Source organism: Lissotriton helveticus, chromosome 3_1, assembly GCF_964261635.1.
Source record: "Lissotriton helveticus chromosome 3_1, aLisHel1.1, whole genome shotgun sequence".
Lineage (NCBI taxonomy): Eukaryota > Metazoa > Chordata > Amphibia > Caudata > Salamandridae > Lissotriton > Lissotriton helveticus.
The window spans coordinates 713,263,879-713,280,552 of NC_136061.1; the positions used below are offsets into that span (position 1 = coordinate 713,263,879).

Below are 16,674 nucleotides of genomic sequence, written 5' to 3' on the forward strand. Positions count from 1 at the left end.
CCCAGTCAAGAGATCAGGGCTAGATCCAAAACCGTTTTTTAGCTCACTGCACCATCCCAGTTCAGAACCCGGCTATATGCAAATTAGTCTGTTCCTGTCCCAGTGCATGATGGAAACAGGGCAAACCAAACTACCAAGCCAATTCTTACACCGGGAAGGAAACAAGCTTCCGGGGACCGGTTTCTATCATTTCAGCCGTCGTCGGCCCGGCTTGCTTGAATCCTGATGGTGCAATGAGCAAGGGACTCACATCTGAGTATACCCTTCCACGCTTAGGGTGGACAAAATATTTAACAACCAGGGGTGGTGATGGACAGAGTTTCTGAATTAAGCAGAATACTCTCACCCAGTCAAGAGATCAGGGCTAGATCCAACACCGTTTTTTAGCTCACTGCACCATCCCAGTTCAGAACCCGGCTATATGCAAATTAGTCTGTTCCTGTCCCAGTGCATGATGGGAACAGGGCAAACCAAACTACCAAGCCAATTCTTACACTGGGAAGGAAACAAGCTTCGGGGGACCGGTTTCTGTCATTTCAGCCGTCGTCGGCCCGGCTTGCTTGAATCCTGATGGTGCAATGAGCAAGGGACTCACATCTGAGTATACCCTTCCACGCTTAGGGTGGACAAAATATTTAACAACAAGGGGTGGTGATGGACAGAGTTTCTGAATTAAGCAGAATACTCTCACCCAGTCAAGAGATCAGGGCTAGATCCAACACCGTTTTTTAGCTCACTGCACCATCCCAGTTCAGAACCCGGCTATATGCAAATTAGTCTGTTCCTGTCCCAGTGCATGATGGGAACAGGGCAAACCAAACTACCAAGCCAATTCTTACACTGGGAAGGAAACAAGCTTCCGGGGTCCGGTTTCTGGCATTTCAGCCGTCGTCGGCCCGGCTTGCTTGAATCCTGATGGTGCAATGAGCAAGGGACTCACATCTGAGTATACCCTTCCACGCTTAGGGTGGACAAAATATTTAACAACCAGGGGTGGTGATGGACAGAGTTTCTGAATTAAGCAGAATACTCTCACCCAGTCAAGAGATCAGGGCTAGATCCAACACCGTTTTTTAGCTCACTGCACCATCCCAGTTCAGAACCCGGCTATATGCAAATTAGTCTGTTCCTGTCCCAGTGCATGATGGGAACAGGGCAAACCAAACTACCAAGCCAATTCTTACACTGGGAAGGAAACAAGCTTCGGGGGACCTGTTTCTGTCATTTCAGCCGTCGTCGGCCCGGCTTGCTTGAATCCTGATGGTGCAATGAGCAAGGGACTCACATCTGAGTATACCCTTCCACGCTTAGGGTGGACAAAATATTTAACAACAAGGGGTGGTGATGGACAGAGTTTCTGAATTAAGCAGAATACTCTCACCCAGTCAAGAGATCAGGGCTAGATCCAACACCGTTTTTTAGCTCACTGCACCATCCCAGTTCAGAACCCGGCTATATGCAAATTAGTCTGTTCCTGTCCCAGTGCATGATGGGAACAGGGCAAACCAAACTACCAAGCCAATTCTTACACTGGGAAGGAAACAAGCTTCCGGGGTCCGGTTTCTGGCATTTCAGCCGTCGTCGGCCCGGCTTGCTTGAATCCTGATGGTGCAATGAGCAAGGGACTCACATCTGAGTATACCCTACCACGTTTAGGGTGGACAAAATATTTAACAACAAGGGGTGGTGATGGACAGAGTTTCTGAATTAAGCAGAATACTCTCACCCAGTCAAGAGATCAGGGCTAGATCCAACACCGTTTTTTAGCTCACTGCACCATCCCAGTTCAGAACCCGCTATATGCAAATTAGTCTGTTCCTGTCCCAGTGCATGATGGGAACAGGGCAAACCAAACTACCAAGCGAATTCTTACACTGGGAAGGAAACAAGCTTCGGGGGACCGGTTTCTGGCATTTCAGCCGTCGTCGGCCCGGCTTGCTTGAATCCTGATGGTGCAATGAGCAAGGGACTCACATCTGAGTATACCCTTCCACGCTTAGGGTGGACAAAATATTTAACAACAAGGGGTGGTGATGGACAGAGTTTCTGAATTAAGCAGAATACTCTCACCCAGTCAAGAGATCAGGGCTAGATCCAACACCGTTTTTAGCTCACTGCACCATCCCAGTTCAGAACCCGGCTATATGCAAATTAGTCTGTTCTTGTCCCAGTGCATGATGGGAACAGGGCAAACCAAACTACCAAGCCAATTCTTACACTGGGAAGGAAACAAGCTTCCGGGGTCCGGTTTCTGGCATTTCAGCCGTCGTCGGCCCGGCTTGCTTGAATCCTGATGGTGCAATGAGCAAGGGACTCACATCTGAGTATACCCTACCATGCTTAGGGTGGACAAAATATTTAACAACAAGGGGTGGTGATGGACAGAGTTTCTGAATTAAGCAGAATACTCTCACCCAGTCAAGAGATCAGGGCTAGATCCAACACCGTTTTTTAGCTCACTGCACCATCCCAGTTCAGAACCCGGCTATATGCAAATTAGTCTGTTCCTGTCCCAGTGCATGATGGGAACAGGGCAAACCAAACTACCAAGCCAATTCTTACACTGGGAAGGAAACAAGCTTCCGGGGACCGGTTTCTGGCATTTCAGCCGTCGTCGGCCCGGCTTGCTTGAATCCTGATGGTGCAATGAGCAAGGGACTCACATCTGAGTATACCCTTCCACGCTTAGGGTGGACAAAATATTTAACAACAAGGGGTGGTGATGGACAGAGCTTCTGAATTAAGCAGAATACTCTCACCCAGTCAAGAGATCAGGGCTAGATCCAACACCGTTTTTTAGCTCACTGCACCATCCCAGTTCAGAACCCGGCTATATGCAAATTAGTCTGTTCCTGTCCCAGTGCATGATGGGAACAGGGCAAACCAAACTACCAAGCCAATTCTTACACTGGGAAGGAAACAAGCTTCCGGGGACCGGTTTCTGGCATTTCAGCCGTCGTCGGCCCGGCTTGCTTGAATCCTGATGGTGCAATGAGCAAGGGACTCACATCTGAGTATACCCTTCCACGCTTAGGGTGGACAAAATATTTAACAACAAGGGGTGGTGATGGACAGAGTTTCTGAATTAAGCAGAATACTCTCACCCAGTCAAGAGATCAGGGCTAGATCCAACACCGTTTTTTAGCTCACTGCACCATCCCAGTTCAGAACCCGGCTATATGCAAATTAGTCTGTTCCTGTCCCAGTGCATGATGGGAACAGGGCAAACCAAACTACCAAGCCAATTCTTACACTGGGAAGGAAACAAGCTTCCGGGGACCGGTTTCTGGCATTTCAGCCGTCGTCGGCCCGGCTTGCTTGAATCCTGATGGTGCAATGAGCAAGGGACTCACATCTGAGTATACCCTTCCACGCTTAGGGTGGACAAAATATTTAACAACAAGGGGTGGTGATGGACAGAGTTTCTGAATTAAGCAGAATACTCTCACCCAGTCAAGAGATCAGGGCTAGATCCAACACCGTTTTTTAGCTCACTGCACCATCCCAGTTCAGAACCCGGCTATATGCAAATTAGTCTGTTCCTGTCCCAGTGCATGATGGGAACAGGGCAAACCAAACTACCAAGCCAATTCTTACACTGGGAAGGAAACAAGCTTCCGGGGACCGGTTTCTGGCATTTCAGCCGTCGTCGGCCCGGCTTGCTTGAATCCTGATGGTGCAATGAGCAAGGGACTCACATCTGAGTATACCCTTCCACGCTTAGGGTGGACAAAATATTTAACAACAAGGGGTGGTGATGGACAGAGTTTCTGAATTAAGCAGAATACTCTCACCCAGTCAAGAGATCAGGGCTAGATCCAACACCGTTTTTTAGCTCACTGCACCATCCCAGTTCAGAACCCGGCTATATGCAAATTAGTCTGTTCCTGTCCCAGTGCATGATTCGAACAGGGCAAACCAAACTACCAAGCCAATTCTTACACTGGGAAGGAAACAAGCTTCCGGGGACCGGTTTCTGGCATTTCAGCCGTCGTCGGCCCGGCTTGCTTGAATCCTGATGGTGCAATGAGCAAGGGACTCACATCTGAGTATACCCTTCCACGCTTAGGGTGGACAAAATATTTAACAACAAGGGGTGGTGATGGACAGAGTTTCTGAATTAAGCAGAATACTCTCACCCAGTCAAGAGATCAGGGCTAGATCCAACACCGTTTTTTAGCTCACTGCACCATCCCAGTTCAGAACCCGGCTATATGCAAATTAGTCTGTTCCTGTCCCAGTGCATGATGGGAACAGGGCAAACCAAACTACCAAGCGAATTCTTACACTGGGAAGGAAACAAGCTTCGGGGGACCGGTTTCTGGCATTTCAGCCGTCGTCGGCCCGGCTTGCTTGAATCCTGATGGTGCAATGAGCAAGGGACTCACATCTGAGTATACCCTTCCACGCTTAGGGTGGACAAAATATTTAACAACAAGGGGTGGTGATGGACAGAGTTTCTGAATTAAGCAGAATACTCTCACCCAGTCAAGAGATCAGGGCTAGATCCAACACCGTTTTTAGCTCACTGCACCATCCCAGTTCAGAACCCGGCTATATGCAAATTAGTCTGTTCTTGTCCCAGTGCATGATGGGAACAGGGCAAACCAAACTACCAAGCCAATTCTTACACTGGGAAGGAAACAAGCTTCCGGGGTCCGGTTTCTGGCATTTCAGCCGTCGTCGGCCCGGCTTGCTTGAATCCTGATGGTGCAATGAGCAAGGGACTCACATCTGAGTATACCCTACCATGCTTAGGGCGGACAAAATATTTAACAACAAGGGGTGGTGATGGACAGAGTTTCTGAATTAAGCAGAATACTCTCACCCAGTCAAGAGATCAGGGCTAGATCCAACACCGTTTTTTAGCTCACTGCACCATCCCAGTTCAGAACCCGGCTATATGCAAATTAGTCTGTTCCTGTCCCAGTGCATGATGGGAACAGGGCAAACCAAACTACCAAGCCAATTCTTACACTGGGAAGGAAACAAGCTTCCGGGGACCGGTTTCTGGCATTTCAGCCGTCGTCGGCCCGGCTTGCTTGAATCCTGATGGTGCAATGAGCAAGGGACTCACATCTGAGTATACCCTTCCACGCTTAGGGTGGACAAAATATTTAACAACAAGGGGTGGTGATGGACAGAGTTTCTGAATTAAGCAGAATACTCTCACCCAGTCAAGAGATCAGGGCTAGATCCAACACCGTTTTTTAGCTCACTGCACCATCCCAGTTCAGAACCCGGCTATATGCAAATTAGTCTGTTCCTGTCCCAGTGCATGATGGGAACAGGGCAAACCAAACTACCAAGCCAATTCTTACACTGGGAAGGAAACAAGCTTCCGGGGACCGGTTTCTGGCATTTCAGCCGTCGTCGGCCCGGCTTGCTTGAATCCTGATGGTGCAATGAGCAAGGGACTCACATCTGAGTATACCCTTCCACGCTTAGGGTGGACAAAATATTTAACAACAAGGGGTGGTGATGGACAGAGTTTCTGAATTAAGCAGAATACTCTCACCCAGTCAAGAGATCAGGGCTAGATCCAACACCGTTTTTTAGCTCACTGCACCATCCCAGTTCAGAACCCGGCTATATGCAAATTAGTCTGTTCCTGTCCCAGTGCATGATGGGAACAGGGCAAACCAAACTACCAAGCCAATTCTTACACTGGGAAGGAAACAAGCTTCCGGGGACCGGTTTCTGGCATTTCAGCCGTCGTCGGCCCGGCTTGCTTGAATCCTGATGGTGCAATGAGCAAGGGACTCACATCTGAGTATACCCTTCCACGCTTAGGGTGGACAAAATATTTAACAACAAGGGGTGGTGATGGACAGAGTTTCTGAATTAAGCAGAATACTCTCACCCAGTCAAGAGATCAGGGCTAGATCCAACACCGTTTTTTAGCTCACTGCACCATCCCAGTTCAGAACCCGGCTATATGCAAATTAGTCTGTTCCTGTCCCAGTGCATGATGGGAACAGGGCAAACCAAACTACCAAGCCAATTCTTACACTGGGAAGGAAACAAGCTTCCGGGGACCGGTTTCTGGCATTTCAGCCGTCGTCGGCCCGGCTTGCTTGAATCCTGATGGTGCAATGAGCAAGGGACTCACATCTGAGTATACCCTTCCACGCTTAGGGTGGACAAAATATTTAACAACAAGGGGTGGTGATGGACAGAGTTTCTGAATTAAGCAGAATACTCTCACCCAGTCAAGAGATCAGGGCTAGATCCAACACCGTTTTTTAGCTCACTGCACCATCCCAGTTCAGAACCCGGCTATATGCAAATTAGTCTGTTCCTGTCCCAGTGCATGATTCGAACAGGGCAAACCAAACTACCAAGCCAATTCTTACACTGGGAAGGAAACAAGCTTCCGGGGACCGGTTTCTGGCATTTCAGCCGTCGTCGGCCCGGCTTGCTTGAATCCTGATGGTGCAATGAGCAAGGGACTCACATCTGAGTATACCCTTCCACGCTTAGGGTGGACAAAATATTTAACAACAAGGGGTGGTGATGGACAGAGTTTCTGAATTAAGCAGAATACTCTCACCCAGTCAAGAGATCAGGGCTAGATCCAACACCGTTTTTTAGCTCACTGCACCATCCCAGTTCAGAACCCGGCTATATGCAAATTAGTCTGTTCCTGTCCCAGTGCATGATGGGAACAGGGCAAACCAAACTACCAAGCCAATTCTTACACTGGGAAGGAAACAAGCTTCCGGGGACCGGTTTCTGGTATTTCAGCCATCGTCGGCCCGGCTTGCTTGAATCCTGATGGTGCAATGAGCAAGAGACTCACATCTGAGTATACCCTACCACGCTTAGGGTGGACAAAATATTTAACAACAAGGGGTGGTTGATGGACAGAGTTTCTGAATTAAGCAGAATACTCTCACCCAGTCAAGAGATCAGGGCTAGATCCAAAACCGTTTTTTAGCTCACTGCACCATCCCAGTTCAGAACCCGGCTATATGCAAATTAGTCTGTTCCTGTCCCAGTGCATGATGGAAACAGGGCAAACCAAACTACCAAGCCAATTCTTACACCGGGAAGGAAACAAGCTTCCGGGGACCGGTTTCTAGCATTTCAGCCGTCGTCGGCCCGGCTTGCTTGAATCCTGATGGTGCAATGAGCAAGGGACTCACATCTGAGTATACCCTTCCACGCTTAGGGTGGACAAAATATTTAACAACAAGGGGTGGTGATGGACAGAGTTTCTGAATTAAGCAGAATACTCTCACCCAGTCAAGAGATCAGGGCTAGATCCAACACCGTTTTTTAGCTCACTGCACCATCCCAGTTCAGAACCCGGCTATATGCAAATTAGTCTGTTCCTGTCCCAGTGCATGATGGGAACAGGGCAAACCAAACTACCAAGCCAATTCTTACACTGGGAAGGAAACAAGCTTCCGTGGACCGGTTTCTGGCATTTCAGCCGTCGTCGGCCTGGCTTGCTTGAATCCTGATGGTGCAATGAGCAAGGGACTCACATCTGAGTATACCCTTCCACGCTTAGGGTGGACAAAATATTTAACAACAAGGGGTGGTGATGGACAGAGTTTCTGAATTAAGCAGAATACTCTCACCCAGTCAAGAGATCAGGGCTAGATCCAACACCGTTTTTTAGCTCACTGCACCATCCCAGTTCAGAACCCGGCTATATGCAAATTAGTCTGTTCCTGTCCCAGTGCATGATGGGAACAGGGCAAACCAAACTACCAAGCCAATTCTTACACTGGGAAGGAAATAAGCTTCCGGGGACCGGTTTCTGGCATTTCAGCCGTCGTCGGCAAGGCTTGCTTGAATCCTGATGGTGCAATGAGCAAGGGACTCACATCTGAGTATACCCTTCCACGCTTAGGGTGGACAAAATATTTAACAACAAGGGGTGGTGATAGACAGAGTTTCTGAATTAAGCAGAATACTCTCACCCAGTCAAGAGATCAGGGCTAGATCCAACACCGTTTTTGAGCTCACTGCACCATCCCAGTTCAGAACCCGGCTATATGCAAATTAGTCTGTTCCTGTCCCAGTGCATGATGGGAACAGGGCAAACCAAACTACCAAGCCAATTCTTACACTGGGAAGGAAACAAGCTTCCGGGGACCGGTTTCTGGCATTTCAGCCGTCGTCGGCCCGGCTTGCTTGAATCCTGATGGTGCAATGAGCAAGGGACTCACATCTGAGTATACCCTTCCACGCTTAGGGTGGACAAAATATTTAACAACAAGGGGTGGTGATGGACAGAGTTTCTGAATTAAGCAGAATACTCTCACCCAGTCAAGAGATCAGGGCTAGATCCAACACCGTTTTTTAGCTCACTGCACCATCCCAGTTCAGAACCCGGCTATATGCAAATTAGTCTGTTCCTGTCCCAGTGCATGATGGGAACAGGGCAAACCAAACTACCAAGCCAATTCTTACACTGGGAAGGAAACAAGCTTCCGGGGACCGGTTTCTGGCATTTCAGCCGTCGTTGGCCCGGCTTGCTTGAATCCTGATGGTGCAATGAGCAAGGGACTCACATCTGAGTATACCCTTCCACGCTTAGGGTGGACAAAATATTTAACAACAAGGGGTGGTGATGGACAGAGTTTCTGAATTAAGCAGAATACTCTCACCCAGTCAAGAGATCAGGGCTAGATCCAACACCGTTTTTTAGCTCACTGCACCATCCCAGTTCAGAACCCGGCTATATGCAAATTAGTCTGTTCCTGTCCCAGTGCATGATGGGAACAGGGCAAACCAAACTACCAAGCCAATTCTTACACTGGGAAGGAAACAAGCTTCCGGGGACCGGTTTCTGGCATTTCAGCCGTCGTCGGCCCGGCTTGCTTGAATCCTGATGGTGCAATGAGCAAGGGACTCACATCTGAGTATACCCTACCACGCTTAGGGTGGACAAAATATTTAACAACAAGGGGTGGTGATGGACAGAGTTTCTGAATTAAGCAGAATACTCTCACCCAGTCAAGAGATCAGGGCTAGATCCAACACCGTTTTTTAGCTCACTGCACCATCCCAGTTCAGAACCCGGCTATATGCAAATTAGTCTGTTCCTGTCCCAGTGCATGATGGGAACAGGGCAAACCAAACTACCAAGCCAATTCTTACACTGGGAAGGAAACAAGCTTCCGGGGACCGGTTTCTGGCATTTCAGCCGTCGTTGGCCCGGCTTGCTTGAATCCTGATGGTGCAATGAGCAAGGGACTCACATCTGAGTATACCCTTCCACGCTTAGGGTGGACAGAATATTTAACAACAAGGGGTGGTGATGGACAGAGTTTCTGAATTAAGCAGAATACTCTCACCCAGTCAAGAGATCAGGGCTAGATCCAACACCGTTTTTTAGCTCACTGCACCATCCCAGTTCAGAACCCGGCTATATGCAAATTAGTCCGTTCCTGTCCCAGTGCATGATGGGAACAGGGCAAACCAAACTACCAAGCCAATTCTTACACTGGGAAGGAAACAAGCTTCCGGGGACCGGTTTCTGGCATTTCAGCCGTCGTCGGCCCGGCTTGCTTGAATCCTGATGGTGCAATGAGCAAGGGACTCACATCTGAGTATACCCTTCCACGCTTAGGGTGGACAAAATATTTAACAACAAGGGGTGGTGATGGACAGAGTTTCTGAATTAAGCAGAATACTCTCACCCAGTCAAGAGATCAGGGCTAGATCCAACACCGTTTTTTAGCTCACTGCACCATCCCAGTTCAGAACCCGGCTATATGCAAATTAGTCTGTTCCTGTCCCAGTGCATGATGGGAACAGGGCAAACCAAACTACCAAGCCAATTCTTACACTGGGAAGGAAACAAGCTTCCGGGGACCGGTTTCTGGCATTTCAGCCGTCGTCGGCCCGGCTTGCTTGAATCCTGATGGTGCAATGAGCAAGGGACTCACATCTGAGTATACCCTTCCACGCTTAGGGTGGACAAAATATTTAACAACCAGGGGTGGTGATGGACAGAGTTTCTGAATTAAGCAGAATACTCTCACCCAGTCAAGAGATCAGGGCTAGATCCAACACCGTTTTTTAGCTCACTGCACCATCCCAGTTCAGAACCCGGCTATATGCAAATTAGTCTGTTCCTGTCCCAGTGCATGATGGGAACAGGGCAAACCAAACTACCAAGCCAATTCTTACACTGGGAAGGAAACAAGCTTCCGGGACCGGTTTCTGGCATTTCAGCCGTCGTCGGCCCGGCTTGCTTGAATCCTGATGGTGCAATGAGCAAGGGACTCACATCTGAGTATACCCTTCCACGCTTAGGGTGGACAAAATATTTAACAACAAGGGGTGGTGATGGACAGAGTTTCTGAATTAAGCAGAATACTCTCACCCAGTCAAGTTATCAGGGCTAGATCCAACACCGTTTTTTAGCTCACTGCACCATCCCAGTTCAGAACCCGGCTATATGCAAATTAGTCTGTTCCTATCCCAGTGCATGATTCGAACAGGGCAAACCAAACTACCAAGCCAATTCTTACACTGGGAAGGAAACAAGCTTCCGGGGACCGGTTTCTGGCATTTCAGCCGTCGTCGGCCCGGCTTGCTTGAATCCTGATGGTGCAATGAGCAAGGGACTCACATCTGAGTATACCCTTCCACGCTTAGGGTGGACAAAATATTTAACAACAAGGGGTGGTGATGGACAGAGTTTCTGAATTAAGCAGAATACTCTCACCCAGTCAAGAGATCAGGGCTAGATCCAACACCGTTTTTTAGCTCACTGCACCATCCCAGTTCAGAACCCGGCTATATGCAAATTAGTCTGTTCCTGTCCCAGTGCATGATGGGAACAGGGCAAACCAAACTACCAAGCCAATTCTTACACTGGGAAGGAAACAAGCTTCCGGGGACCGGTTTCTGGCATTTCAGCCGTCGTCGGCCCGGCTTGCTTGAATCCTGATGGTGCAATGAGCAAGGGACTCACATCTGAGTATACCCTACCACGCTTAGGGTGGACAAAATATTTAACAACAAGGGGTGGTGATGGACAGAGTTTCTGAATTAAGCAGAATACTCTCACCCAGTCAAGAGATCAGGGCTAGATCCAACACCGTTTTTTAGCTCACTGCACCATCCCAGTTCAGAACCCGGCTATATGCAAATTAGTCTGTTCCTGTCCCAGTGCATGATGGGAACAGGGCAAACCAAACTACCAAGCCAATTCTTACACTGGGAAGGAAACAAGCTTCCGGGGACCGGTTTCTGGCATTTCAGCCGTCGTCGGCCCGGCTTGCTTGAATCCTGATGGTGCAATGAGCAAGGGACTCACATCTGAGTATACCCTTCCACGCTTAGGGTGGACAAAATATTTAACAACAAGGGGTGGTGATGGACAGAGTTTCTGAATTAAGCAGAATACTCTCACCCAGTCAAGAGATCAGGGCTAGATCCAACACCGTTTTTTAGCTCACTGCACCATCCCAGTTCAGAACCCGGCTATATGCAAATTAGTCTGTTCCTGTCCCAGTGCATGATGGGAACAGGGCAAACCAAACTACCAAGCCAATTCTTACACTGGGAAGGAAACAAGCTTCCGGGGACCGGTTTCTGGCATTTCAGCCGTCGTCGGCCCGGCTTGCTTGAATCCTGATGGTGCAATGAGCAAGGGACTCACATCTGAGTATACCCTTCCACGCTTAGGGTGGACAAAATATTTAACAACCAGGGGTGGTGATGGACAGAGTTTCTGAATTAAGCAGAATACTCTCACCCAGTCAAGAGATCAGGGCTAGATCCAACACCGTTTTTTAGCTCACTGCACCATCCCAGTTCAGAACCCGGCTATATGCAAATTAGTCTGTTCCTGTCCTAGTGCATGATGGGAACAGGGCAAACCAAACTACCAAGCCAATTCTTACACTGGGAAGGAAACAAGCTTCCGGGGACCGGTTTCTGGCATTTCAGCCGTCGTCGGCCCGGCTTGCTTGAATCCTGATGGTGCAATGAGCAAGGGACTCACATCTGAGTATACCCTTCCACGCTTAGGGTGGACAAAATATTTAACAACAAGGGGTGGTGATGGACAGAGTTTCTGAATTAAGCAGAATACTCTCACCCAGTCAAGTTATCAGGGCTAGATCCAACACCGTTTTTTAGCTCACTGCACCATCCCAGTTCAGAACCCGGCTATATGCAAATTAGTCTGTTCCTATCCCAGTGCATGATTCGAACAGGGCAAACCAAACTACCAAGCCAATTCTTACACTGGGAAGGAAACAAGCTTCCGGGGACCGGTTTCTGGCATTTCAGCCGTCGTCGGCCCGGCTTGCTTGAATCCTGATGGTGCAATGAGCAAGGGACTCACATCTGAGTATACCCTTCCACGCTTAGGGTGGACAAAATATTTAACAACAAGGGGTGGTGATGGACAGAGTTTCTGAATTAAGCAGAATACTCTCACCCAGTCAAGAGATCAGGGCTAGATCCAACACCGTTTTTTAGCTCACTGCACCATCCCAGTTCAGAACCCGGCTATATGCAAATTAGTCTGTTCCTGTCCCAGTGCATGATGGGAACAGGGCAAACCAAACTACCAAGCCAATTCTTACACTGGGAAGGAAACAAGCTTCCGGGGACCGGTTTCTGTTATTTCAGCCGTCGTCGGCCCGGCTTGCTTGAATCCTGATGGTGCAATGAGCAAGGGACTCACATCTGAGTATACCCTACCACGCTTAGGGTGGACAAAATATTTAACAACAAGGGGTGGTGATGGACAGAGTTTCTGAATTAAGCAGAATACTCTCACCCAGTCAAGAGATCAGGGCTAGATCCAACACCGTTTTTTAGCTCACTGCACCATCCCAGTTCAGAACCCGGCTATATGCAAATTAGTCTGTTCCTGTCCCAGTGCATGATGGGAACAGGGCAAACCAAACTACCAAGCCAATTCTTACACTGGGAAGGAAACAAGCTTCCGGGGACCGGTTTCTGGCATTTCAGCCGTCGTCGGCCCGGCTTTCTTGAATCCTGATGGTGCAATGAGCAAGGGACTCACATCTGAGTATACCCTTCCACGCTTAGGGTGGACAAAATATTTAACAACAAGGGGTGGTGATGGACAGAGTTTCTGAATTAAGCAGAATACTCTCACCCAGTCAAGAGATCAGGGCTAGATCCAACACCGTTTTTTAGCTCACTGCACCATCCCAGTTCAGAACCCGGCTATATGCAAATTAGTCTGTTCCTGTCCCAGTGCATGATGGGAACAGGGCAAACCAAACTACCAAGCCAATTCTTACACTGGGAAGGAAACAAGCTTCCGGGGACCGGTTTCTGGCATTTCAGCCGTCGTCGGCCCGGCTTGCTTGAATCCTGATGGTGCAATGAGCAAGGGACTCACATCTGAGTATACCCTTCCACGCTTAGGGTGGACAAAATATTTAACAACAAGGGGTGGTGATGGACAGAGTTTCTGAATTAAGCAGAATACTCTCACCCAGTCAAGAGATCAGGGCTAGATCCAACACCGTTTTTTAGCTCACTGCACCATCCCAGTTCAGAACCCGGCTATATGCAAATTAGTCTGTTCCTGTCCCAGTGCATGATGGGAACAGGGCAAACCAAACTACCAAGCCAATTCTTACACTGGGAAGGAAACAAGCTTCCGGGGACCGGTTTCTGGCATTTCAGCCGTCGTCGGCCCGGCTTGCTTGAATCCTGATGGTGCAATGAGCAAGGGACTCACATCTGAGTATACCCTACCACGCTTAGGGTGGACAAAATATTTAACAACAAGGGGTGGTGATGGACAGAGTTTCTGAATTAAGCAGAATACTCTCACCCAGTCAAGAGATCAGGGCTAGATCCAACACCGTTTTTTAGCTCACTGCACCATCCCAGTTCAGAACCCGGCTATATGCAAATTAGTCTGTTCCTGTCCCAGTGCATGATGGGAACAGGGCAAACCAAACTACCAAGCCAATTCTTACACTGGGAAGGAAACAAGCTTCCGGGGACCGGTTTCTGGCATTTCAGCCGTCGTCGGCCCGGCTTGCTTGAATCCTGATGGTGCAATGAGCAAGGGACTCACATCTGAGTATACCCTTCTACGCTTAGGGTGGACAAAATATTTAACAACCAGGGGTGGTGATGGACAGAGTTTCTGAATTAAGCAGAATACTCTCACCCAGTCAAGAGATCAGGGCTAGATCCAACACCGTTTTTTAGCTCACTGCACCATCCCAGTTCAGAACCCGGCTATATGCAAATTAGTCTGTTCCTGTCCCAGTGCATGATGGGAACAGGGCAAACCAAACTACCAAGCCAATTCTTACACTGGGAAGGAAACAAGCTTCCGGGGACCGGTTTCTGGCATTTCAGCCGTCGTCGGCCCGGCTTGCTTGAATCCTGATGGTGCAATGAGCAAGGGACTCACATCTGAGTATACCCTTCCACGCTTAGGGTGGACAAAATATTTAACAACAAGGGGTGGTGATGGACAGAGTTTCTGAATTAAGCAGAATACTCTCACCCAGTCAAGTTATCAGGGCTAGATCCAACACCGTTTTTTAGCTCACTGCACCATCCCAGTTCAGAACCCGGCTATATGCAAATTAGTCTGTTCCTGTCCCAGTGCATGATTCTAACAGGGCAAACCAAACTACCAAGCCAATTCTTACACTGGGAAGGAAACAAGCTTCCGGGGACCGGTTTCTGGCATTTCAGCCGTCGTCGGCCCGGCTTGCTTGAATCCTGATGGTGCAATGAGCAAGGGACTCACATCTGAGTATACCCTTCCACGCTTAGGGTGGACAAAATATTTAACAACAAGGGGTGGTGATGGACAGAGTTTCTGAATTAAGCAGAATACTCTCACCCAGTCAAGAGATCAGGGCTAGATCCAACACCGTTTTTTAGCTCACTGCACCATCCCAGTTCAGAACCCGGCTATATGCAAATTAGTCTGTTCCTGTCCCAGTACATGATGGGAACAGGGCAAACCAAACTACCAAGCCAATTCTTACACTGGGAAGGAAACAAGCTTCCGGGGACCGGTTTCTGGCATTTCAGCCGTCGTCGGCCCGGCTTGCTTGAATCCTGATGGTGCAATGAGCAAGGGACTCACATCTGAGTATACCCTACCACGCTTAGGGTGGACAAAATATTTAACAACAAGGGGTGGTGATGGACAGAGTTTCTGAATTAAGCAGAATACTCTCACCCAGTCAAGAGATCAGGGCTAGATCCAACACCGTTTTTTAGCTCACTGCACCATCCCAGTTCAGAACCCGGCTATATGCAAATTAGTCTGTTACTGTCCCAGTGCATGATGGGAACAGGGCAAACCAAACTACCAAGCCAATTCTTACACTGGGAAGGAAACAAGCTTCCGGGGACCGGTTTCTGGCATTTCAGCCGTCGTCGGCCCGGCTTGCTTGAATCCTGATGGTGCAATGAGCAAGGGACTCACATCTGAGTATACCCTTCCACGCTTAGGGTGGACAAAATATTTAACAACAAGGGGTGGTGATGGACAGAGTTTCTGAATTAAGCAGAATACTCTCACCTAGTCAAGAGATCAGGGCTAGATCCAACACCGTTTTTTAGCTCACTGCACCATCCCAGTTCAGAACCCGGCTATATGCAAATTAGTCTGTTCCTGTCCCAGTGCATGATGGGAACAGGGCAAACCAAACTACCAAGCCAATTCTTACACTGGGAAGGAAACAAGCTTCCGGGGACCGGTTTCTGGCATTTCAGCCGTCGTCGGCCCGGCTTGCTTGAATCCTGATGGTGCAATGAGCAAGGGACTCACATCTGAGTATACCCTTCCACGCTTAGGGTGGACAAAATATTTAACAACAAGGGGTGGTGATGGACAGAGTTTCTGAATTAAGCAGAATACTCTCACCCAGTCAAGAGATCAGGGCTAGATCCAACACCGTTTTTTAGCTCACTGCACCATCCCAGTTCAGAACCCGGCTATATGCAAATTAGTCTGTTCCTGTCCCAGTGCATGATGGGAACAGGGCAAACCAAACTACCAAGCCAATTCTTACACTGGGAAGGAAACAAGCTTCCGGGGACCGGTTTCTGGCATTTCAGCCGTCGTCGGCCCGGCTTGCTTGAATCCTGATGGTGCAATGAGCAAGGGACTCACATCTGAGTATACCCTACCACGCTTAGGGTGGACAAAATATTTAACAACAAGGGGTGGTGATGGACAGAGTTTCTGAATTAAGCAGAATACTCTCACCCAGTCAAGAGATCAGGGCTAGATCCAACACCGTTTTTTAGCTCACTGCACCATCCCAGTTCAGAACCCGGCTATATGCAAATTAGTCTGTTCCTGTCCCAGTGCATGATGGGAACAGGGCAAACCAAACTACCAAGCCAATTCTTACACTGGGAAGGAAACAAGCTTCCGGGGACCGGTTTCTGGCATTTCAGCCGTCGTCGGCCCGGCTTGCTTGAATCCTGATGGTGCAATGAGCAAGGGACTCACATCTGAGTATACCCTTCCACGCTTAGGGTGGACAAAATATTTAACAACAAGGGGTGGTGATGGACAGAGTTTCTGAATTAAGCAGAATACTCTCACCCAGTCAAGAGATCAGGGCTAGATCCAACACCGTTTTTTAGCTCACTGCACCATCCCAGTTCAGAACCCGGCTATATGCAAATTAGTCTGTTCCTGTCCCAGTGCATGATTGGAAC

General features: G+C 48.8%; 1 protein-coding gene across 1 annotated transcript in view; it reads right to left on the reverse strand.

The window, feature by feature from the left end:
• The window catches only part of LOC144822877 (solute carrier family 13 member 1-like), a 701,886-nt gene that overhangs the window by 647,272 nt on the left and 37,940 nt on the right, over positions 1–16,674 (reverse strand). The window lies entirely within an intron of this gene.